The sequence below is a fragment of the Colletes gigas genome, unplaced genomic scaffold (genome assembly GCF_013123115.1).
Source record: "Colletes gigas isolate AHSC1104 unplaced genomic scaffold, ASM1312311v1 Colletes_gigas_Sc00017, whole genome shotgun sequence".
Classification (NCBI taxonomy): Eukaryota; Metazoa; Arthropoda; class Insecta; order Hymenoptera; family Colletidae; genus Colletes; species Colletes gigas.
This window is the reverse complement of record NW_025106646.1, coordinates 2,500,095-2,527,700: the sequence shown is the minus strand read 5'-3', so window position 1 is coordinate 2,527,700 and position 27,606 is coordinate 2,500,095. Positions and strand designations below refer to the sequence as shown.

The window sequence follows — 27,606 nt, the reverse complement described above, 5'->3', positions numbered from 1 at the left end:
TTGCTGGATTGGGGATATAAAAACAACGAAAAAAGTTGTCCCCTATTTGACCTTATTTTCAAGTTATAGCCATTTTTGTACTGCAGTGATGCACAGCTGCTCACCTGTGTAGAAAGTGTTCGAAATAGCGAACAGAATTTAATTCAAATAATAATAACTTTCTCTAATTAATCTTTTAGACGGTTCCAAAGGTGTTGTATTCAATTTAAATCTGCACTTTGGGATGACCACTCGATTGCAAGAATTTTCTTTTCCATCAATTTTTGACAATTGCATCTCTAAGATGTTTCCATTTATACCTGTTCAAAATTTTATTCCTAAGATGGATTTAAAAATGAATGCAAGTGCTTCAGATTGTAATTTATCCGAAGAAGTCTGTAAGAACAACAAATATCAACAAAAATGTTCGTGTCTAATGCTTTGTGTTGCCAAATTATTTCTGTGCTGGAAACGAGCGTTGAATAAACAAATATTTTTAAATGGTGCCAGAAATAAAAATCCGGTGAATTTAAATCCACGAACAAAGCGGTCCAGCGAATTCATCCTACTTAATCTTAATCTATTCGTCTCTAAGAAAATCGTTCGTTCGGAAACTGTCTGATTATCCGGCTGAAATGTAGCTGTGCTCGGTTTGTGCATAAATCACATGCGACGTACAACATCTAATGGAACTTCCAATAATCCATGCAATTGATTACTCAAGAAATTGACGTAAGATTGACCTGTTAATCTGCCATCGAGGAGAACAAGTAGGATTACATTATCGCCAATTATATCTGCCCAACAATTGGATTTGTGGATTCTCCTCGATTCAATATCGAGTATTAATCTCAATCCTATCCATAAACAAAACAGTGGATAGAAAATGTTGATTGGCCATAAACGTGATTCGATATTCTCACCTCCAATTTAACAGACTGTCGATCGTTTTTATTAAACAGCTATAGAAATTTTTGTAATTTTTTAAATGTATTTGACAGAAACGTCTATTGGGAAGATATATGGATCTTTTGGATAGATATGGAAAATAAAAAAAAATAATAACCAATTGCTCTAAATTCTAAATAATTTTTTAAATGTTATTGCAAGATATACATAAAAAAAAAGTGTCAAAAAACGAAATGATCAAATTTCTTTTTATATATCATCAAATGCACAGTGGTTACTCCACTGTCAATTTTTAGCGAATTTTATTTATTTTTTCATTGTATGTTATTTAATGGTCCATTCATTTAACGTGGAATTAAGAAAGAAGAGACCAAAGGGATCCAGTTGATCGAGGCTGTATCGTACATTCGTATGATATATCGATCATCGAAGGGTTTAAATATGAAAATAGAGAAAAATTCTTTAAGAAGTCTCGGGCCCTGGCTAAGAAGGGGGCTTAGACAAACGAGGGGTGCTCGAAAGTTGTAACTGTTCGAATTGTTACGCGCAATAAAACTACATTATGCTTGCGGTTCTTACGCCGGTTGGGGCTGTAAACTGCGCGACACTTTCGCGATAATTTCCAGGCAGAAACTGCGAACCTCTGGGCGCCTGAAACACAGTTTACAGTTTTACACAGTTGCGGTCGTTTATCATTACCCCGCGTGAGAGTTTCGGAATTAAAACCTTTTTCTTTCCGGAACAAAAGAAAGGATTGCTGGTAAACGTTTTCACGGCTCGCAATAAGAAAATAAACAACCTGTTGTTAATTAAAGTCCGACGCGCGAAAATCTGCAGCTGAACGGTTTTGCGGCTGAACGGTAGAAAATGAGTAATTCGACGCTGATGCTGAGACAGTTTAAACTTCTCGACAGTCTTGGGCATGGGTTGGTAAATAAATAAATAGAAACGCACACTCTTTGCTTCTTCGAATGTAAACTGTTATGCATCGTACAGTATCCACGTCGACTAATTTATTCTGCCCCCCTTCTTCGAAACAGTGATATTGATTCTAGTTATTTTAATTTTTACGTATTTTACAATTTGTAATTTGGATCCATCTTGTCCTCTTCTTTCCAGTTTTAATTTCAGATCTGTTGATCTTGTCTGTACCTTTTCACTCTTTATTTCGATGTTACGTGTTATTCAGTTTCTAACTCGGATCCATTTATTTAAAAATTTAATAAATTTAAGGGTAGTATTTAACTTCGTCGTATCTAGTTCAACCATTTTAATGTCAGTCGAACGTTTTGCCTTTTGCTTTGCATTGAGGAAGGTATACGTGCACGTACCAGCCCTTGAGAGACGCCCTTAAAGAAAGCAACTTTTATAAATAAACAGAGGGTAGGGAAAAAAAAAAGTGAAGCATGTCCCGGAGTGTCTCTCCAGCGACTGGCTTCCCATTGTAATTATGATTCCCTCCAGGGGGAAGAGATGATAACTAGATTGCTTAGCTCGACAGCCAAGGTTATTTCTTCAGTTACCAACAGCTCGTTAAGCGTTCGTTAAATCTTCACGCTGCGCCGAGCTAAGGCGTGCCCCGTTTTTCGTCCCCTTTTCAGCGGCCCGCAAGCTTATTTAAGCGCCGGCACGAGAACTTGTATAATAACAAGTTAAAGTACCATACACTACTACCGTAAGTGGCTTTCACCGCGGATTATCTTGCTTCACCTGAATCCAGTGCGGGTCTCCGCCAAACGCAAACACACGGCAACCCCCGTGCATCGATCGTGCTTCGACTTCGCGCGACTGCGCATCGTAACGATCGCGATCTCCATCGATAATCTGTCCCTTGATCCGCATATTTGATTTTCTTTGTTTACACAGGTTGTCTCTCGAAACTCACTGATACGTCCTACAACTCCTACGGTGACCCCATTTTGGCTGTCCCGCCAGTTTCAATGATATTTCGAGGAACTTTAAAGAATAAAGTTTCGTTTTAGTACAACTTTCTTGCTCGTAATTAACACTAGAACTACCAAAATGGTCAGAATGATCCATTTTCTAATAAAAATTGTAACAAAATTTATTACTTTTACTTTTCTATAAGAGAATGAATAGACATTTATTTCCATTGGATCATACATTTCTGTAATTATCCGTCGTTTTAATTGCTTTGATACGGTAGTTATAATATTAATATAATTCAGACAAAATTCTAATTCCTTACCCTGGTATTGATATTTTTTGAGTATTGCTAACCACCCTTGAAAACACCAATTCAAATTAATTCGTTGTCTATTCTCTCACATCTGAATGTGAATTAACCTATTGCTCTGACTTCTCAGATAGGTACATCTCGTGCACTAAGTAAATAAATAAAATCTGTTACTAATTACTAATAAATAAAATTCGTTACTTATTTCTTTGGTACAAATAAGTACACCATAATTGTTGGTAGTTCTAGTGTTAGGAAACAGACAAGATGGAATTATGATTATGCTTACAACGATTTTGTTGATTTGTTTTTATTTTCTTTAGACGCATCTACAATTTATATTAAACATTTTACATCGTTTGAATGTATATTTGTGATGTGTGTGGACAGTCAATATTTCCAAGAAATGCGTTGCAAATATTGTTTTCACTGCCAAGCTTTGAAGCTTAACAATTCTGACATTTCTGTATTGCTCTCGTAATAAATTGATTTTAGTCATAATGAAATTTCGTTGTTTTAAATAGGAAACATTTAGTTTAAAAATATGCTTCATTCAAAACTTCACTATTTCAAAATTTCATATTGCACTCAAAACTTTACTCTTTCGTATTAAAAGAACGTCACTCGCCAACGCTTTTTTCTTTAAATATGTAACACGGTAACCTTATGCAAATAAGTTGATTTCGGTCAAACAGATTTGTATCTGTACAAATACATATACATATATGTACATTGTATCATATCTGTAGATTGTTCTGAAACAATAAAAATGTAAAGCTACCTTTATTAAATAAACTTTCTAACTCCCGTGCAGGCTCATCCGGTGTTACTCGTATCCGTGTTTGCATTTTGGGAACGGTTGTATCAATAATTAACGAAGCGTAGTTGTAACATGGTCCGCGTGATTTTGGCTCTGGTGTGCAAATGCTTGAAAGTTTGGTAAAATTGAAAATGAGTTGGTTCAGCCTGAAAGTTTCATCTGTTTACGCTCCGACAATTCGGCAAAGTTGGATCAGTTCGACGAGTTCAGTTGCAAAATTAATGTAAATTTTGCGATTCATTTACATTATTGCAGTTCCTACCCGGCGTATTCTGCAACTGTTACCTTCCTGGGAAACACAGAGAACAATCTCCTATCCACCTTTGTGTTTCCTCCACATTAACCTCTTGGCAACAACAGTGGTCTGAGAAACGGTCGGAACAGTTACAGTTGCGGACAAAATTAAGTGGACAAGTAATGGAAATAGTTATCAATGAAGTTTAATCGAAATAGTACTACCGTCATGTATGCTTAGTTTTTATTTATCATCTAGCCTTGCCGAGAAACCAAAATAAATACACAGTTACTCCCACTCGTGTTCGTACATTATAATTCACTATAAATGAAAAAAGCTTGTTTCTTATGAATTGAGTTGTTTTTGAAACTAATATAGGTTCATTTTGTATATAATTTTTTTCATGAAACTTGTTAGTGGTCGTGTCACGTTGAAAACACCGATTGTCGTCTTACAAACATAATAAAAATTCAGAGTTTCCAGAATAAATACTTAAGAGTAATATTAAATTATTTAATAATGCAAACATGTATAGGAGACTACATAGATATCGATGACAAAAAAGTCTATAGTACACAATTAAAAAATAACGCGTTACTTGAAAATATAATTAACAACCGCGATATACTAGGGCAAACACAAAGAATCTAGGTTCCCTTTTGATGACCTAGATTTAGATATACTTTAAGGAATAAGTCAAAGTGGCCCTGTAGTTATAGCTAGACATAGTTGAATTCAGTTAATTATAAATTATTAAACATACATACAGGGATAAGAAAAGTACCTGAGCGTGTCAGAAGCAGGTTTTACTTCAATTTTCCTGCGTGGTAAGTTTAAATTAGTAAAAGCACTGTACCTGAAACAATCTAAAAGCAAGAAAATACTGTAACGCTACAATATTTTTGGAGCAGGCAATCAACGAAACAAGTAGGTTAATCCCTTAGATAGGAACTACATCGGTCTGATAGGCGTAAGTGCGAAATATATAGTGCAATGAAACGTTGTATATATGTTTGCACCTGTAAGTGTTATATAAATAAAGCTCTTTGTGAATTTAAATTTGATTATTGTCGTTTGAAACACCATAGCCAAATTATTATTAAATGGTTTTATATTCGTAAAAAGATTACTAAATAATAGAAAATATTGACTCCATTTATTACTTTTCCATTAATATTAAAAAAAATGAAAAAATAAACAACAATCACGAAAAACTACTTTGCAAATAGAAACAACAATTTGGTAAAAGTAAATGCAAAGAATTCATAAAAAGAATACGAGTTCCTGTTTATATACAGTGAATCCACCATTATAGTGTTAGAATATGAGTGGGAGTAACTATACATTCCCTCATAAATACACAAAGTTTAATAAACTCAGACTGATTAAAATAAACTAAAAATTCTGCAACTTACAATAGGAAAAAAAGAACAAAATTTCAAACAATCACAGACATTTACAAAAAATGGTGTAGCGTATCGAAACAACACCGGTATCAGAATCATAGTAAATCCTCCCAGTTGGGAAACACTGATTTAAATAAAAGAACGCTCTTACCGTTTCCACTATTCTATGGACTCGTGTCGCAAGAAGCCACACTGGGACGTCCGTTTGCCCCACATCGACACTATCGGTCTTCGTACGCAGGCCACGTACAATCAAACACAGGAAGACAATTTATTCAAGCTCCGTCTCCCCGGGTATCTTCGATGTAATAGTTTCGCCCAGGTATCTAGCGGTTAAAATCTAAATTTAAATTGCTCGAACGCTACCGACCCGGGCTCAGATTCCTATCTAAAATTGTTGCTCGTTTAATATCGGTCCGGGCCCCCTCTCTCTCTCCCCCTCCCCCTCTAGTTTTCGTATCCAGCGACGCTTCTTTGCCAAAGAATTAACGAAGGCTCGAACGCGTTTACATCGCGCGCCGGTGGAACTTTCAGCCGCGGATTTTCGTAAAAGTTCCCGGCCGCATTGTGTAAATTTCGGTACGCCGGTGGAGGAACTTTCCCGTCAGAATTTTCCTGCGGCGACGGTGTTCGAGGTGGCGCGGATAACCGCAAGAGGGTTAAATCCGCGCGCGAACCGAAAACCCTCGCCCTCCCGTGGTCCTGACGGAGGGTCGACCAGAGAGAGAGAAACGTCGACTGATACCGGGACGATCTCATATTTGCATGCTTAATAAAAGGAACGCTCCAGTCACCGGGAGTCATTTACAAGGGAAACGTATCGGGAGGAGAACAAAGGGCTGATTATGGGATCAAAGCGCAGGAAGAACGAAAGGAAACGCCTCCTCACCCGCGAAAAGGCCCCTCTGTCGGATCGTGGCAGGTTTGTAAATTTTTCAACGAGTCCAAGTTTCAGTCGCGGTATCATTTGCGGTGTTCTCCGCTTTTTCGAGGCGCGGAAATTAACCTGACTCCCTTTGTGGCGCTCGTTCCCGTGAGCTCTGCGCTTAATCCTGAATCTTGCCTTCGTTTATTTCGGTCCACCAAATGCTCCGTTGATTGCCTTCTTACGCGTTAGCAAAAATCAACTGGGGGAGCCGTGTGGAAAATTACTGCGGAAGATTATATTTGTTGAATACGTACTTTTTATTGGTATATGTATTTTTGTTAATATTTTCGTGTGTTTCTTTTTCGATATTTTGAGTGTGTTCAGTATTTATTTTCATCAATAACCTCGCTAAAATTCATGGATCCTTTTCAAATTTATTTTGTTTAACATCTTTATTTGTGAATCAATTGTTTTAAGTCTATAGTGAAAAGTTTTGGTTAAAGTGTTAAATTAATAAAATACTTGAAGGTCTTTAAAGTCTTAATTAAGAATACTTGGAAGACAATTTAGTATTTGACCCTCTATGCGAACCCTTCGCGTAGAATTTCAATTCCCTATCGCTAGAGATATTAAACCAGTTGTTGTAAATTATACTATATAACTTAAAATTTGTTTCAGTATATATTTTCATTAATCAACCCGCTAAAATTCATGAATCCTTTTCAAACTTATTTTCTTTAACATTTCTATTTGAGAATCAACTGTTTTCATTCCATAGTGAAAAATTCTGATCAAAGTGTTAAATCAATAAACTACTTGAAGATCTCGAAACCCTTAACCCTTTGACTGCTAAAGGTGTATATGTATATACGCTTTCACAAGTCTATCAGTATATACGAAAGACGTAAATATACGCCCTCTGCATTTTTTTACTATAACACCTTTTACTGTTTTACCAATTGATTCGATATGGAATAAGATAAAAATTGGATATTTAAATTTATTTGCAATTATTATTTTTTTAAACCGTAAGAATGGTCTCTTAAATCTCCGGGTACTTTTTTGTTCACCAGTCGCAGCGACAGGCATGTGACGATCGCGCCATCTATGTTGATGGATTCTTCCTAGGACGCGCCGCAGTCAAAAGGTTAAATGAGAATAACTCAAAGACAATTGAATTTCTGAGCCTCCGATATTATTCTTTTGCAAAGAAGACATCAAAATCAGTCTCTATGCACAACTAAATCAGTGCCTCAAAGGTCCTTAAGTTCCTCATTACTGAGGTCAAATTCTCTAATCATGAAAAAACCAGGATCCTGATGTACAACTTTTATAACTTCAAACAGAAAATAATGTCGTTAGAATAAACAAGTAACGCATTGTATAATCGAAAGAGACGTCGCAATAATTTCGAGAATCGCAGGAATTAATATTCCACGGCGAAGACGTTTCTTACGGTGTCAGAGCTGAACACGCAAAGGTGACATGCTAGAAGTGTCTCGATTCCGGCGGTCGCCGGTGGAATTCCATTTTCACGTACACGCCCGCGCCACATATTCCGTGGAAACCGTCACGAAGCCTCTCAACAATTTTCCCTCGTAGCAATCTCGGGCTTCCCATCGATTGTTCCGACGAGTTTCCTCGTTGCGCGAACGATTGCGTTCGCGACAATGCCGAATTCGCGGCTAACGGATTAAGAAAATTTCGGCCGACCGACATCGATTTGATTCGTGAAACTGTGAGAAGGCACAGCCCTCGATAAACGTCAGCAATTCCGTATCGAAACCGTTCACCATCTTTGGAAGGGGACGTTGAGAGATGTATCGAGTCGATCAAAAAGTTTGGATCGCTCCCCTTTTCCTTAGCTCTTACAGGGAGGAATAGTATTCATTCCAAAATATAATATTTCTATATCTTAATTTACTTCTCGTTATATGTCTCGACTCGTTCGTATAATATTTTACTTTGCAACCAATAAGAATTCGTATATAAAAATTGTATAAAAGTGTCTTCAGTAGACTGGAAAGAGAATTATATTCTGTCTATCTTGTACAATTAAGAACAAATTAAATGAATCTAATACATGTTAGAAACAATATTAAATTATATGCTTCACAGGCGTTGAATTAAAATAGTAACATACAGGAAATTATTCTGACGTGTTCGTCTCTATTTTATACGTGAATTTTATTTTCGTCGATTTTATCTCCCACGAGATGTTAAACAAAATTAATCTGAAAATTAGAAATTTCTGGTCACGTAGCTCTCAATTACTGGAAAATAGAACATGGTACGTTTCACGGATTTAAAACATATTTTTCTTTATTTTTCTCGATTGCAATAAATTCGTTTCTTGCTGGTAGAAATTGTGGAAATTTATTGTACGCGGTGTGGCTGGCGCCGAATTTCGAAGTTCAAAAGAAACACTTTTGGCTAGTTTTTTGGGATGTCCGGGTACCGAGTTAGCGGGGGCGCGTAGAGATGCTCGGAAACGGACAGTGACAGGTATTGCGTTTACAGGCCGACTAAAAAAGCGCGTGAGAAGCACGTAACAAAATGTAATTCCGCCAACGACGGTGTGCGCGGTGTACCCCGTGGGAGTCGCTACGTTAAAACGAGACCGACGCCACGGTCGAAATGTTGGGTCGCGCGACCGCGACTGTAAAAATCCCCCGTTGTCGATAAAAATTGCCTTCTAACGAGACTGACTACGAAAAACACGAGCGAACGCTCCGGTGCCTGGGGAATCGCTGTTCCCGACCTACTGTTCCATGCAACCGAATACTGTCGATATGCGCATTTTATTGTTTGCCCCTGCTACAAATACAGACCTTCGACCCCCCTCTACCCCTCACTTTTTTTTATTTCACCCTTTTGTTCACTATGTTTCCAGGTAATCACCCTTCTTTCGTTTCCATTTTCATAGCCTCGATTTCTATGTTCGCCACAGCTACGCTTCGCTTGTGGAGAGATTTTGCATTGGATTCGATGGTATGTAATTGCCGCATTTATTTCTCTTTTAACACTAAACCTACCGTGACCGGTCGAACGACCATTTTTTAAACTTCGTTTAGGATTTCTAACATACGTACGATGTTATTTTAAGGCTATTTAAGTTCACAACTTTTCTGGTAGTACAATTAATTTTGTAATATTCACTTCTGTTTTTATTGTTTGTTTTCTTAAGGAGAACGATCGAACCGGTCGAACGATTTTTTTTTTTTTGTAAAGAAACTGGAATGTGGAATACAATTCTGGTTAGCTTCAGATGTAAATAGAAAGTATATAGTGAAGATAAAAGGAGAGAAACTTTAGTTTCGCTCGAAGAATTTGTTACTGTGAAATTAGTAAAACTGTATACAGGTCCTGAAAAAATAAAAATACGAATGTGGAAAATATGCAATCGAAAAGTCTATAATTTCTATTGTCCAACGTGTATATCTCTCTTGTAAGTACTCGACCGACCAGGCGTAATTTTTAAAATTTGACTATCTTTCTCTCCGTCTTAGAAAAATCGATTAAAGCGTATTAAAAGTAATGAAACTTTAGATGCGTGCAGTTTCGAAGCTACTGGTGTTTCATCAATAATTGAGTGACATAGTATTTACTATTTAGCGATCAATTACCTTAGAACGTAGTGAGAAAGTTCATTGACCTCGTGACGCAAACAATGAAATGTAAACAAACGCAGCTACCCTATCCACTTAAAACAAAAATCGTTATATTTCCGAAACTAATTACGCTATCGAGTTCAATCAAAACTTGTTTTAAAGGGAATTTCATCCTCTATCCAATGAACATAACAACTATTATTAATTATGCTGTCTTCTATGTTTATTTTGAAATTTACTTTGATTCTATACACCCAAAGAAGTTTCTGCAATTCCTATTGATTACACAACTGGAATACGATAAAACTTGGTAAATAAATTGTTTATTTAATTGAAAATAAATTTATTTGAAAGACTATTACATGCCATTGATAAGGAGAGAAATGTGTACGGTATTAAAATTTGTATAAACTAAATATAAAATAGAATTTGAGTAACTTGTTTCTTAACTAATCATTTTTCTTCAATGTATCATTCAAAAAGCTGTATTTTCAGCACAATATTAAGGAAGAATCTCCATAGATCTATATACAAAATGTTCGTACACATCATTGATTTTTGGAAAGAAGAATAATCTATGCTTTATGATTTTGTCGCCGAGTGTAAATCAAAAGTTTGAAGTGTTTTGCGAGAAAGCAATAGATTAGTCTGTGGACTCAAATAGGTTTGTAATTAGGGTTTCTGGGCTATCTCTGGTGCACTTTAGCACCCCAAATCTAGTTACATTTGTGGTTGTTGGGGTTCCTAGGAGATCGGTAGGGTCTTGAGAACAGCAACAATCAACGGATTTCCATGAAACATTGCCGGCTTGCAGAACAATCAATAGTAAGAGAAAGATACTTCTTCGGTAATTCAAGTTTACGGGGGTAAAACTACCCTCCAAAGTTTCAGTCTCCCGATGTTATGTTCAACATTGTTGAATATACAAAGAAATCTTTGAAACAAATTGTGCGAATCATTTCTATATACTTCTACGCGTGCATATTCTTCGCAAATAATAGAAAATTCGTTCAGCAGAGTAATCGAATGGTGGAACATTTGAATAACTGAAGGTTCACATATTGGAAAATTATACACTTTTTCTTTCGTGTACAATTCTAAAATATATAGAAATAGTTCCAAAATGGTATCTATACACATATACATTTATTTTTTTTACCGAAAATACATGTATCAGAGTAAATTCTCGTTCCTGAATCAACGATACAAATAAAGCCAACTGTTCCAAATTTTTCACCAAACTTTGTGGTTCCTCTTTTGTTTCGTTGCTTGCTAATCATCCTTACTACAACGAAACGCGCCCACAAAGCATGGAAAGGAATGCAAGAGTCACAAAACGAACTATGAATCGCGAAACTCAGTGAAAAATTGAAGTAGTCACGGTAGATTGTAATACATTTGCAATTTCGAGTACATTTACAGTAAATAATCATCTTCATAGATCTTTAGAGTTGCGATTTGATAAATTATGGCCTCGATATCACGGGACTATAAATCTACGGTCATTCTTATCAAATTTTTCCACGTTAACTGGAAGCTCCGGTAAGTGACCAATCGTCGAGCGTTTTTCTGCGAATACGGGAACGTCTGTTGTCGTTCGGTCTGTCGAATATGACCGATCATTCTTACTCCTTGGAAGTTTCGATTAACCCACGAAAAACAGCACTCGACGCCAGCCAACGGCGTGGCCGGAAAAAAAACAAGATTGAGTGGCCGCCGATAGAAGTTTTCTTCCAGGCGGTGACACGTATGCGCGAGCGTATCTTCGCCCCGCGATTCGATGATGAACGACTCGGTTCTGTCGGGGTCGCGATAGACAATGCAAAAAACCGAGGACGAGTTGGATCAATTCTCGTGTCGTAATGGCAATACGCGGTCCACGGTGGCCAGCGAGGCCGGGAGTGCTGCAAAAGGTCTATTAAAACTTAACTGTCTGTCAATTTCGCTCTGATAAGAAAAATGGGATATATCCGATACTCCGTTGCGAGATACCTTTTGACGAATTCACGGAGCAGGTTCGAAGTCCTGTCAAAAAGCTTACTGGCACATTTCACTCTTCGAAAAACGACCGAAAATGTTACATCAAACGCAAATCTTGAAACGATTTCTTGTTCCAATTTTAGGATGAATATAAAAGAATCTTATAAATAATTCTCAAATATTGAATTGGCGCAATTTCAAAGTTGTTTCAACGTCGATGATTATTAAAAATTGAAACTTTTTTGTTAAATATTTAGGTAGAATACGCTTGTAAATTGCATGACGTCAAGCATAAATTTTTACTCTGGCAGACTTACCGAGTCTTTTAAGAATCGTCTCAAGAAGCATTCGAAATAATGCACATTACGAGGAAGAAGATTATAACGGAGGCACGAATAGTATGCAACGGGAACCGAGTTAACGATATATCAAGAACTACTCAATTTAATAAGAACGTCTTCTATTTAAGATCCTTAAGTTGCGCCTAAGTTCGGCATTTTAGAAGCAGCGTGATCTTCCTCTCAGGAAAGACCACTTCATGCCGCAAAGTTCAACCAAGAAAGTTATCCCGATACCATTAATACATTTCCGACAACCTCGTAACGAAGTTACCGAAACATCCTGTACACTTTGTATCGCGTTAATGTAACATCGAGTCGTTACGAAACTGCGAACTGCAAAATCGAAAGAATATCCAACGATCTATATTTGAAATAAAATCTCAAGTCCATTTTGATTCAGATACACGCTCATTGCCCTTAAAATCTAGTAATTTGAGACTCTTGATAGAGGGTGAGGCACGAACTACTCCCCACGATTTTTATCAGATCATCGAAATGGGGTGAAAAATCGTGGGAACTAGTTCGTGCCTCACCCTGTATATCTCAAATTTCGAGGTTTCGATCATTCAAAAAATTCTTATAGAATTTCAAAGCGATTCGTCCGTAAGTTCGTTTGATCGATCAAACAAATTCCTCGTTGGATAAACTCACATTGTCGTTGAGAATCGACACTAATCGAGAAGTATTACTCCAAATCGCGCGCAAACCCTCGAGCATACCGGTGCAAGCGAGCATGTACGACATGTCGAAGCAACAACATCGTTTGAACCTCGCCCTTCCAATCGAGGGTTGATAATTGCTCAGCGAGGAATCGATATCTATCGAGCGGGAATTGAAGAGTCCTCGTCTCAGCCGATCTCCGTCCGAACGAAAACATTGTAGAACGTTCAACTTGCACGTGAAACGCGCGCGAAAGAACAAACAGCCCGTTGTTTAACGAACGATGCAATAATAAATTGCGATCGGTGGAGCGCGAGGGCAAATACTAGCGGAAAATTGAAGACAAATACATTTTTAACGCAGCTTGCAACTTCCGTTACAGCAGTTCGGGAGCAGTTGCGAACTTGTGTACGCGCTGTGGTGTCCGTTTTTTTTTTTTTCTTTTTTTTTTTTTGCCCCGGAATTGTACCCTGGCGAGCCATAAGGGGCTTCGCTATCTTCATCCCCTCGGCATCCGCGAGGAAAAAAACGCTCGCTACAACGATCGTGCCGCAAAATACTGTTCGAGCGAATTGCGGCCATTGTCGATGGGTCCGGGTTAGCCCTACTACTTACCGTCGAATCCTTCGAAAATACGCGTAGAAGGGCGCATCTAATCATCGAACACCCCGAGGGGACGAAGGGGCGGAAACAGGGTTTTTGGAGTCAATGACTCTCCGTCACGTCGACCTTCTCCTCCCCCTAGCGACCGGATTCCTGTCAGTCGGGATTACCTTTTTTGTCATTCCTGTCATGCGTGTCCCTCTCCGAGCCTTCGTCGCCCGTTCCTACGCTATCTTTCCTTCCCTCGATCCGCGTTTCTCTTTTTCCCCCCCCGCGCCGAGAAGATATTTCAGAAACGTTCTTCCGCCTCGATCGATCGCCGTTTGCAAACTAGACGCCAGCCGTTTGCGAGTATTCCTTAACCCTTTGATCCCTCCTGGGATGATACGCCCCATGAAATTTTCATTACAACGTGGCTGGAATTTTTTACCTCAGAATATCACCAAATAGCTGCTACTTCGTATGTGGCTATACACTTTTCGTTACTAACAAACAAACACAGAGTTAGGAACAGACGTTACAGACGTTGAATTCGTCAAAAAGGATGAGAGTTTCTGACGAGCGTCTACGTACGTCGATTTTCTACTGTATGTACGCGAGAAGTTGGCTGGTGAAAGGAATGCGGGTCTGATTGATACCTGGATCTCTATTTTAGTGTAGAGTTTGGCGCTATTGGTTGAAACTCCTCTTTGCTAATTTCTCGAGGACGCACAGTAGATTAAAACCACAAACTGGAAACTCAATCAATATAAAAGAATGTTTACGTGTAAGCAACGCAAAGTTCTACTTGATTGTTTAGATCTAAAAATTGATGCACTTAGTTGCCTTAATTTTACGATACAAACAATATTGCTTTACATTATTTTTGCCTAGAAATTTTCAAAATTGTTACAAGAATTGTACCCTATATTTTCGATTCATTTCTTTCCGTTTTGAATCATATGTATAATTCCTAGACCGTCCAGAACGGTCTTGTATAGCTTTGCAATCAATGTTAGCAATTGTTGTCACTGTAAACACTAGAAATTGTAAAATAGTTTTGACAAACAACCCCTAAAATTGTGAATAAATATTACCACTCGTACAACAATATTTTTACAAAATGAGTCTTGAAATTTCGTATATTTGATAATTTCGTGTGTCGTACTTGGTACTAGTCCCCGTCTCTAAGCAGTGCTTAAAGTGTCAAGTAGCCAATCAGTGGTAGCTTGTTCGCGAAGCAGGAGACGATCGTTATCCGGAAACAGATTTCAATTTCGCATTAGCCCTTACACGATATCGAATCCAGTGACGTCTACGGGAACGCGCTACGTTCAAGGGTTGACGGATGTAGTGGGCATTAACTGTCTTTCACTCCTGTTGCAACCCCTTCCGCCCCTCCCCCCCTTTTTCACTTAGCTCCTTTTCGTTCCGCTAGTTGGCCGGGAACGGAAAGTTTCTTTTCAGGTCCGTTTCACGTGGACGGATGGCTGATCAATTTCGCTCCGACTGCGTCCCCGTTAAAGTCACTTCGATGGCGACGAAGTTCCGATTTCTATCGTAATGGCGGCACGCGTCGTTGTGTGTTCCGAACAAAAAAAGAATGAGAACCCTGGAGGAACGAATGCGAGCTGAAAATCTCGTTCGACGGCAAAGAGTATCCGAGTCGAAGTTCCCGGTTTACCGTTTCAGAAAACATTTTCGAGCAACGAAATATAAATTGCATCCGTTGCTCCGCTATTCGAAAAGATTGGTGTAAACAAGACTTTTCTATTTGTAATTAATGAAGAGAAAGAAAACTTATTGGAATAATTTCTTATTAGAATTATTATTGAAACGAGTTCGTTATTCATGAATTTGGTTTATTCATTATTTTGGAATATTGTTGAGAGAATGGTCGTTGAGCAACAAAGTGGAGACGCCTGCTATACGCCATAAATAATCGAACTACGAGAAACTACTTTTTATTGAATCGTCACATTAACATTAGAACTATTGATAATTATAGTGTATTTATTTGTACCAAAGAAATTAAAACGATAGATACGTGAAGAAATGTATAATGCAATGGAAACATGTGTTTTAGAATATTTTCAATAAGAGAAATAATTTTCAAAAATTTCCAAAAATTCAGTCGAGTAAATGTTTTACAAGCTTTATCAGAAATGACGAATGGGTCATTTTGACTGCTTTGATAGTTCTAGCGTTAATCATTACAGAAACCTTGACCACTGAATAAATTTTCAGTAACAATTTGCTGCAATAATTAAAGTTCTACCTAATTCTACGCGGATCAAAGAGATCAAGCATAGACTGGGTGACAGTGGAATAGAATTAATTTTAACAAACAACGATGATGAAGAGATCCATATGAGATTTAAACAATAGAATACAGATATAGAACTAAACAATAGAATGCAGGCATAGAACTAAACAATAGAGTGCAAGTTGTGATGGTTAATAGGAGGGCGAGACTTTTGATTCGGGATAACCATCGAGATATGTTTCGAGCGTGAGAAAAAGCGTGGGCGCGCAACCGTTCTCGGAAAAATGCCATTTCACTCTGTCACGCGAAACGCGAATTAATTCTTTCGATGAAACATGCAACGACACCCATTAACGGCTGCACAGTGCCCAGAAACAACTGTATTGGCGGCCGTTTCAATTCGATAATGATTACGCCGACAATTTAATAGTCGTGTAATTAACATGGAGACCGTATCCGGAATACGTTCCACCATTAATGAGCAGAATCGGGCAAGATTAAACAAAATTTGCTCGCGTTATCGCGTGGTTCCTCGCTGATCGGGAACACCTTTCCTCGAACAATAGTTTCACCATCGTCGAACGAATTTTCTATCGCGCGAAATTCGTCGGGAAATTGTTTTTGTTGGATTTTTATTCCCCTATTTGTTGCGTTTAAGACAAAAGTGGAATTTTCGTTCGATCGTCTTTCACTGATATTTCTGAAATCAATGAAAAACATACGGTTGAATTGAAAAATAATATTTGAAAAGAACATGGCGATAAACAACACCGTTCCTGAGTTGTTGGTTGTTAATACTGCCTGAGTAAAATTATTGTCAATGAAAAACGTTTTCGTTTAAAGTCTTTATCGACGAAACCTGGTGTCGATGAAATGTTGTTCGGTGGAAACAGTGTCGAGGAAATCTGTGTCGATGATTTAACGCACTGTTTAACGCGTGTAACGAGTACCGTGTAAACGTTACATTAACAAAGTTCCTTTTGAACAAAAATTGAAATTTTCATACGAAAATTCTAAATTGCTTTTATCGAGGATCGATAATTATATTTAGAATATTTTGTAAATAATAATCCTTTAACATTTCGTAACTCTACCTTAGTTTTCCTCGTTCTTCTTTCTCGAACTGTAAATTTCAATGGCGGAAACATCGAACCCTGGCCTCGAGAAGATTTGCAAGCAAACGTCGTCGAAAACGGAGGAAGCTATTTTCGAAGCGTCGTCGATCGTATGCGAATCCTCGGCGACCCTTTCGCGGTTGCCCTTTTTGCCCTCCCCCGATTTTTGTCAAGACGCCAGAGACAGTAAAGCTCGCGACGGAATATCATAAAAGCGCTATTAGCGAATCTGACGCGATCTGCTATGCAGATTAATCGTATTCCCTGACCCGCCTTGCACCGCGGCTGAAGAATATCGCCAAGGGATATTAGGTATGCACGACGCGACGCCGCGACCATAAATCAATTTGTATCCCAGCCGTAATGTGTTCATAATTCATGCTTAGCCTAACAGGACTATACGTAAGCGGTGAAAAATTAATGCGTCGAAAATAGCGATCGCTATCCAGCCTTATTATTGCCGAAGCACTTTGATGCCCTCTTCCTGTATGCCTTTGGAATACCAGTTACATTATTAGGGCGACCCAGAAAACACTACGCGTCTCAAAATCTTAATGCACTTTGGTTCTTTGGATGAAAAATACTAGCATGTCCACGTTTGAAAAAGAGACCATTGCACGAGAAGGACTCAAAGTGTGGTCTATACTCTTGGTGAATTATATTTTCGTGATACGATATATAGAAGCATTCAAAGTATTTTTTTAAACAACTATAACAGACTTCCTCAAAGAGCAAAGTATTAATTTAACATATAGCAACCGAGGGGTCAGTCGAGCGCTTGTGAGAGCGCGACCCCTCTGGTGGCGAACATGGGAGGCGACGCCACAAATGTAGAGATACTTATGCATTATAGATGGACAGTTTTTTATCCACCAATACAGACGAATAAAATATATTTTATGAAAACGAAATGAAAATATGAGCTATTCAGAACTGTAGAAATTGTTATGGCTTTCCATTGAAAAATTTAAGGGGCAAATACGTGTTTGAACACGCGACAAACATTCAAGTGAACAGATTTTATTTCCCTGTATAAGTTGACACTACACTATCGAAGAAGTTGGTTTGCCTTTGGTGCTCGATGCACCTCGTCCAGAATGTTAATCCTGGCTTTGCACATGATTGGTTTTATCCCTGACACTGACCAGACTTGGCAAGCTGGTGGTCGCGATAGCAGGACGTAAGATGACCGGTAGGTCCTTGTTATGAGAGCACACAGTGAAATAGAACGCGCGTACCACTCTGTTATTTCGATTCCTGCGAAGGTTGGCACAGACGAAATTAACAGCAAATCGTGACGGACATCTGTTTCACTGATCTCCCGTTCCTCGGGCACGAATAATCCCCTGAACGTCGACGTGCTTGAACGAGGTATGAATAAAACGTACACGGTGGCTGTTTGTCTTCCACTAATTTGAATAATCTTGTCGCTGTTTGCACAATGGACCAGTATCCTTGCGATTGCCTTCTGATGATATTTTTCGTATATAGGAAAACACAATTCGTTTGCATAATAAAAAATAATTATTTACATAAGTTCTCACAAAGAAATCTACCGTGAATTTTGAGCAACAATAGTAGAGGGAAATTATTGTCTTTTTATAATAAGATAGAAATTTAATTTTTCTTTTTTCGATTGGTTGTTTCGAAGCACTTAACTTTCAAGAGAAAAAAATGAGCATACCACGTTTAACTAGTCGGGTTTTACGTTTCGGAAGGCATACATTTCGTTTCTGCCCTTTCATTTTGTTACTCGGTAGTTCAAACATTATTTCAACCGGTATTTATCTTGGGAGAACCTTTCTTAATTAAATATGGTACCGTATCTACGCTATCTTCGCGAAACAACGGAATAATATATTACCTCGCTAAATCGTTGCAAACATGCCTATAATTTGCTCCATTTTCTCGTAAAGCATAATATTAGTAATTGAATATCTAGGAAAATATTCCTTCGATGATGAATTGATCCAAATCCGTCATAAAAAATGAAACATTCTATTCAAAATGTCGAATGACTAAAATTCCAACCTTTTCGAAACTATGCAACTCTTGTATATAATAATAAACAATTCTTCATCGTGTTAGCCTTTCTATTTTACATAATAAATAGAATTTATTAATGCATTTGTTTTCCTTTTGTTTAAATTTGATAAAAAGGATTGGGTTGATGCCGATGAATAACTTGATTGTACTTTCAATATACAGGGTGTTCGGCCAACCTTGGAAAAAACTTTAATGGAAGATTCTAAAGGCCAAAATGAGAGGAAAATCAAGAATACTAATTTGTTGATGGAGGCTTCGTTAAAAAGTTATTAACGTTAAAGTAAGAGTAGACCTTACAGCCAATGTATTTTTTCGGCCCATTTTTCTGGGACTTAAAAGAGGTCCATTAATACGCATTATTTGAATTTTGAATCATTAAAATCCTACAATCTGCCCAGAAGTTATGATTTTTTAAACATACGTATGAAATTTCAGTGAAACATGCCAATGTATGGTCAGACATTATATTTTCGGTAAGGAATTTTTTTCTCGAATCTGCGTAGGAATTCGAAGGTATGTCTATTGACTAAAAATAATTGTAATTGATCGCTACAACCAAAAATAATTTTTCCAGAACGATTTGAAAAAATTTTTTTTCGCCGAAAAATTTAGGCACTCCCCTGTCGATTCTTCTTAGAAATTCGATTTTCATTTTTAGTAATTTTGTTTGACGCTCTACAGAAAAGTAATCTAATACTTTTTTGTAGGTACCTATGAGCTCTACTTCAGAAAAAAGTTTCATTCAAATATATTCACTATTGTAGGAGTTATGGCTGTTTGAGAATTGCACCATTTTTATGGGGTTTTTCTAACTTTACGGGGTCAAGGAACAACTTTTCGAAATTTCTAAGAATTTCTACATATTCTCCACAAAAATACGCGTTGTTTGCATTTTTGAACCTTAAAATCGTCCAATCCGTTCAAAAGTTATGATTTTTTATACATATGCATGAAATTTCAGTGAAACATATCAATGCATGGTCAGACATTATATTTTCGGTGAGGTATTTTTTATTTCGAAAATGCGTAGGAATTCGAGGGAATGTCTATTGACCAAAAATAATTGTAATTGACCCTCATAACTAAAAATAATTTTTTTAGTATAATTTGAAATTTTTTAATTTCGTCTAAAAATTTCAGTACCTACTCGAATTTTTTTCTCGAAAGCGAGTAGGATTTCAGGTGTATATGTATTCACCAAAAATGATTATAATTGACCCCCGCAACCAAAAATAATTTTTCCAGAACGATTTGAAATTTTTTAATTTAATATTTTAATAACTTATTAATGAAGCCTCAGTCAAGTAATTGATATTTTTGATTTTCGTCTTATTTTGGCCTCTAGAATCTCCCACTAAAATTTTTTCTAGGGGTGGCCGAACACCCTGTATACGTTTATCATAGAAATACAAAAAATCACGTGTATAATCCGGGCCACGATATAGCGAGGTCGTGAACTCGAGTAGGTGTCAAAGTTTACCCGTTTCAGCTTCCGAAACACGTGAATTGACAGAAATACGAGCAGTTAAGGGCCTTAAACCATAGTCAGGGCCGTACGAAGAAATATTTCATCTAGTGTCCCGAGATTTAGAAAACCATTTTTAGAGGTATCCTAACAGATAAAGGTCTTACTCGAGTCTTTAATATCTTAATTTACCTGCTTATAACATATGTATGTATGTACAAAATGAAAAAAGGTAGTGCAGTTACGGACACAGAAAGACATTCAGAAAGGCACCCTCAAGCAAGACGTCATGCACGGCCCTAAGTGCCGCAGCAGTAATCGGTCCCAACCCTCAAGAGTTTAATTTACGACCTCGCTATATCGTGGCCCGAACTATAGCACTTGCGGCTATACAGAGGACAATAAAACAGAATACATAGATGATAGACTCGACTCGGAATACAATCGAGTAACATTTGCGTACATTTATTTTAACATAATTAATCTTTTATATTCAAAAATTGCAAAACCTTGAACTATTTTTATCATTCGACTTCAATAAAATTATTAACGTTGAAACGCCATGTATTAAGCCGAAACGAGTTATAGACGAAACATTTATACTTGAAATAAGAAGGCAAACCCAAAAGCGTTAACTCGTCGCGATCGTTCCGCGCCGGAAATAATACCGGACGGTTCATTGTCGAGTCTCGTGATGGTCGCCTAGTTTTTCTCCGTCAGCGGGGTTCAGAAAGGGGTTTCGCGTCTGGGACAAGTCATCGTTCCATGTCGATCGCACGGTAAATTGCGTTTCGGACGAGAGAGCCATTAATCTCTACGCGCGACACCGATTCCCGTGGGTTGCAGCGGCGCACCGCGTTTCCCGTGTCTCCCGTGCGCGATTTCGGCCGCGACGCCTTTGTTTTCGTATCTGGTACCCGTCGTTTCCCTAATTCGAAGAAGCGTCGCGACGCTTTGAATCTCCATCACGCGACAAAATTACGAAACACGCGTAGGAACATTTGGCCTATTCGATGAAATGCTCCCATCGAAACAATGCAAAAGTAGACTTTTGTCATCTTTTTCCCCCCTGAAAAAAATATACAACATATAATAATAAAGATTTTAGGCTGTACCTTGGAGCTATTGTTACCCAAATCCACTTTCGTTTATCAGAACAGAGAAACTACAGTAAACGTACAATTTTTGTATACGATTGATTAATCTTAGTATTAAAATTTTAGAATAATAGAATGATACTTTATACCAGAACTCGAATAAACTCCAAAACAATTTTATTGCTATCATTAATATTAGTCTTTGTTAGAATTACTGAAATCAACACTTTGACGACTGTCGACGCCACTGTGTCGTAGTACGAATTTCAGCCACTAGAGACCGCTGACTTCTTTTGCCTATTCTCATTTTACAAATTCTTTTTCAATTTCTGTAGCTATTTCACGTTCCTTGTACAAATCAAACATTAAATTCTGCTAATTCTCTAAAAATCAATAATAAAAGTCATGATCGAAACTAGCAGTGTTTAAAGTGTCAACGAATATAATAATCAAAGTAACAATAAAATAGTATCGAAAACATAATACAATTATATTAAGGAAATAACGATTAACAATGGTTTACAAATTATGAAGATGGGACGTAAAATCGAAAGAAATTTTTAATTCATATTTCTGCGAGCGCGTGACATTAGCTGGAACCAAAAATCGCCTACAAAATCGCGAACACCGACTACGTCCGCAACGTCTGCAGCAATAAAACTGCAACTGGAACGTGGGGAAGATGCACTCGTGGTGGTCGCTATTAATCGCGTCTTCCATTAAAGAAACGCTAGCTACGTCGTAAACCGCGACGAGGCCGCCATTTAACGCGACCAGTTAAGAATCTACGCTTTATGGATGATTCTCGCTCGGCAATAGAATCTCAGAACGATTCAGAGGGCTGGAATTAATTCGTGGCACGATAAAAATAATTGATCGTCTCTAGTAACAATTACACGTTTAGGAAATATTCAAGCAGTAATTTAATACTTCTGTGTGGTATGCAATTGTTTTCATCCTCCATTTGAGTTGTCACTGTGACAAATTATCATTACAAATCTTTTTCTATGTACATATCATCGTTCCTAAAAATTGTACCTATTTGTTCTTAACACTGTGCAGTATTTTATAGCGATTAATTTTTATTTTTCGGAACAAGAATATACACTGTGGACGATGCAATTATTTTCATTCTTATTCATCAAATATAAATATTTTATTACTTTTTGTACAAAGTCCTCGTTGCATTTAAAAATCGAACTCCGACCTATTCTTATTACCTGAAAAAGTGCAATTCACATAATACACAATGTAACGAATTCTTTTACATTGTTTGTCTACATTGAGATTTTTATTTTACATTAATTTACCTATACAAATAGTCTGTTTTAATTTGAACAGTAATTATAAAGAAAGAACTCATTACACAACCCAATATTTCAGCTTCGAAGTTCGCGTAATACGACTCGACAATAAGTCGCGAAGTTTGGTGCGTCGCTGGGGAAGATTCGCGTCGACGACCATGCAAATTTGTCGAAAATTATAGCGGTACGCAAATTGTTGCGATAACAACTTTCGAACGAATTGCGGGAGAACGCTCGAAAGCTTCGAGACGCATTCGTCCCGGTGCTTTCGTCTCTGTCGTTAACTTCCGTTTTCTCGGCCAGATGAACGTTTTCTTTATGCTCTGGCTCGTTTCGCGAACGAACGACGAGCAACCTCAGTCATTAACCACTTAACAGTTCGCTCGAGTTAAGTCGGGCAACACGGTAGCCGCATAAACAAATAAAACCTTGCTATGCGATGGAAATAATAAGAAAAATATCAAATCTGAAGCGGCCATTTCTAACCCTTCGTCGATAACCAAAATACTAAGAAACTACCCCAACAACACGGACTAACCTGGCTACCCAGAGCGCTTTGTTCGAATAAGATATTAAATAAATTATTGCCGCAAGAAAGGAGTGTAACGCGAGATAAAGCTTTTCACGATTCTAACTACACAGCTTTACCCGATAACGGGGGCTAGGAATTTAGGTAGGGATTTACGAAATTTATTATCTGGTAGAAGGTATCGTGTGCGCCTTAAAGTTTAAAAGCAACGAAAAAACTTCTTTTTCGGATACAATAAATTTTCTACGGTACTATATTCCGCACGTGTGCAGTTCATACAAAATTTGTATTATAAAATAAATAATAAATTTATTAGTATAGACAGAAATTATATCGAGCGCGAGCGTGACATTTTTGTTGTTCGTTTAGGAATAAAATTTGCTACCAGATTAAGCCCCGAGAAATGTTCGATAACTTTGCAGGGGTTGTTATCGTCGTGTTCCAAATCAGGCGCATTATAAAATGGAGGGGTTAACGCTGACCAACTTTCGCACTGCGAGCACAAACAACCCCGTATCCCGCGATTTCGACTCCGGTGCACGTCGAAAAGAAGTCGCAAACATCGATATCCCGTAGGACCCTGTAACAATATACTCACACGGCGTTTAAACATCGCGACATTTCCTCGGTCCAATGGCAAAGCCGTGGCGGTAATTGCTCGATGTATTCTGGATTCGTCAGGCTGTAGAGAAAAGCTGAACGTCGGTGTTGAACGATCGATCGATCGATACGAGCTGCACGGGTCCGTGTCGCGTAAAAAGTAACAAACGCACGATACTTCGCGCGCGTGTGTGGGTGTAGACGCCAAGAATTTTTCCGTCGCACGCCGGGATTAATGAAACGGAACGATCTACGGGCTGGCAGGGCTGCTTGGTGGGGGACGTCATTACGGCAGTCAATATTTGATCGGTGCTCGTCGGAGGCGGCTGAACGACAGAATCTTTCTCCTTCAAGCGCAACAATGCCGTTGGGATTCTTCGACGCCTCTGCTTCCGTTCCGCGGTAACGCGTCTTCCAGATTCGCGGAATACAACTGCCACCAGCTAGAATTCTGAAATTGATCGATAACGCGCGACGTCGGTCATCGTACTTTCTACGCCAATGCTACGATCCACCCGGTTACGCAACAGTATTACAAAACATTAAAATTCAATTTCACAAAATAGACAATATGGTTCAAACGAGGTTACAATATAATTAATTAATGCGTACTTCAAAGTATATTAGAATTCAGAAATTAATCGATAACGCGCGACGTTGGTCATCGTTCGTACTTTCTACGCCAATGCTACGATCCACCAACAGTATTACAAAATATCAAAATTCAATTTAACAAAATAGACAATATGGTTCAAACGAAGTTACAATATAATTAAATAATGCGTACTTCAAAGTATACTAGAATTCTGAAATTAATCGATAACGCACGACGTCGGTCATCGTTCGTACTTTCTACGCCAATGCTACGTTTCACCAACAGTATTACAAAACACCAAAATTCAATTTAACAAAATAGACAATATGGTTCAAACGAGGTTACAATATCATTAAATAATGCGTACTTCAAAGTATACTAGAATTCAGAAATTAATCGATAACGCGCGACGTCGGTCATCGTTCGTACTTTCTACGCCAATGCTACGTTTCACCAACAGTATTACAAAACACCAAAATTCAATTTAACAAAATAGACAATATGGTTCAAACGAGGTTACAATATAATTAAATAATACGTACTTCAAAATATAAAAAGTAATAAAAATTAGCAAGAAAAACTAGTTATTTAGAATAGGTGACTCCTCACCGATTTCGATAATTCTTAAATATGTTATACAACTCAACATTCTGAAGAACTTTTTCTCATATATGTAACTTCCTCTCAGCTTTGAGTTTCGAGATATTTGCAAAATACTGTTGCTAGAGTTGCACTGAATTTGGCTTATATTAGTGAAAATAAGGAGACCAACAATGATGAAATTGATGTAGAGGCCCTTAAATTGATAATAATTAAAATAAAGTCACGATTATTTTTTTAATTAGTTTTATTGGTAATTATTTAGAATATGGGACTCCTCATCGATTTCGATGATTTTCAAATATGTTGTAGAACTCAACATTCTGAACAAGTTTTTCTTATACATGTAACCTCCGCTAAGCTTCGAGTTTCGAGATATTTGCAAAATACTGTTGCCAGAGTTACGCTGAATTTAGCTTATATTAACAACAGTATTTTGCAAATATCTCGGAAACTAAAACCAAGCGGAGGTTATATGTATAAGAAAAACTTGTTTAGAATGTTGAGTTCTACAACACATTTGAAAATCATCGAAATCGATGAGGAGACCCCTATTCTAAATAATTACCAATAAAACTAATTACGCTTAAAACGATTGAAACGACTCTACATCAATTTCATTATTGTCGATCGCCTTATTTTCACTTTATTATCACCCTCTAAAAAATTGAAGAACTATTTATCAATTGTAATATTTGTCAGCTACAACGGGCACCATAACTAGCTCGTAATTGCATTTTAAATTTTTCTTCTACGATCACCGGAGTTTCCTTTTTCTGCTTGCTATTCCACGATCGTTTCCGCGATGATCGTCGATTTTCAGTTACGTGGGTGTTAATAGATTGTCGAGCACGCTGCCGCGTTATCTTTAATCGCCGATTCTAATTTAATCGGCGAAAAATATAATTGAAATCGAGTCCCCGTGCGGTGTTTCCTTTTCTTTTACATATCCCGTCTTTTTTATATCGTCGCTTCGTCGTTGCTGCATTTCTTTTCTCCGCGCTCGTTTCAGCGAATTCAGCTCGCCGAGGTTTACCACCGGCGACTGCTGTTAATTGAATTTCGGTGGGTTAATTAATTTCGTTCCGATTCTGGTAGATTTCCTGGTAATAAAGAACCGACGCGATATAGTCTCATTGTCCGCCAAGATTTTTAACGAGTTACTATACGTTCAAAGAACTCTTAGTTCCGAAACGTGCGTGCTTTGTAAACGTTTCGCTAGCATTGAATTCAATTTTTCGTTCTCCTGTTTTCTTAGAATTTGAAAGAATTGTGCGAGATTTTTAGATAATAAGAAACACTTCTATCCGGAAGAATTATTGTATCTTTTTTTTAAACGTTTCGAATGCTGCACTTCTAGAAATACAACTAAAATGATTGGACTGCGGATCTTTATGTAAATTCATGCTTTTATTAATAGAATTAATGGAATGGGAGCTTTGTAGAGGGTTGTCTCAATCCCTAAATATTTCTTATATTTTTACATATTAAATGCATTCTGTAGTTTTTTGAAAATTTAAATTTCCCATAAAAATGATATACGAATCGAGTAGTGAATCGATGGCCACGATATTTGAGCTGGTTTAACAAGAAACTGTTCCAAACAAATTCTACACAATATTTAAGTGGTATTTAATTCGACGTACGACTAGAACGTTGGAATCCAGGTGCAACTTGGTAGGTGGATTAACCCTTTGCCATACAATGACGAGTCTGACTCGTGACAAGTTCTTGATGTCAAGTTTTACGATCATTAGGGTACTCACTCTTCATAAAGTTTTATATATTCTTTTTCGTGACCATCCTTTGTACAAACAAATTTAAACAAAATTAAATAGTATACATTTGAAGAATTATTTGGAATTAAATCGTACGTCAAGGGGTTAAAGAAAAGCTATACATCGGAATAAGATGATTTCAAATAATAAAAACAGTTTCGAAGATGTTCGAGTGGATCGATTTAAATGAACCAACTGTACATCGAAAAATAGAGATTCGCGTAGTTCAAGTTTCGAATTGTTAGTTGCACTTTGACGGCCAAGATTTCACTCAGGAAATACCTAAACCACTTCCTAGTTTATGCAATTTAATACAATATAGTTCATGGTTCGAACTAACGAATGCGTTAGAGAAGTCAAGAGTTGCGATACTAGTTAATTGTTTGGTATCAATTGCTCGCAGAACACAATCAGATATATATAACAGCGCGGTTCTTGTGCTATAACCACGACGAAAGCCTGATTGGAACTTGGATAGAAAATAATTAAACTCGAATAGTTCGTGCAAGTTGATGGGAATAATTATTCAAAAAATTTGACCAGAAAAGATAATGAAATGGTTTTTAACGAGGTAGAATTAGACCGTTAAGTTCAATGACTGTTTCTTTAAAGAGATCGGGGTG

The 27,606-nt window shown here is 37.5% G+C and overlaps 1 protein-coding gene across 1 annotated transcript in view; it reads left to right on the top strand.

Moving 5' to 3' along the window:
• The window catches only part of LOC122400328 (hemicentin-2), a 531,816-nt gene that overhangs the window by 420,819 nt on the left and 83,391 nt on the right, over positions 1-27,606 (top strand). The gene's annotated exons all lie outside the window — the stretch shown is intronic.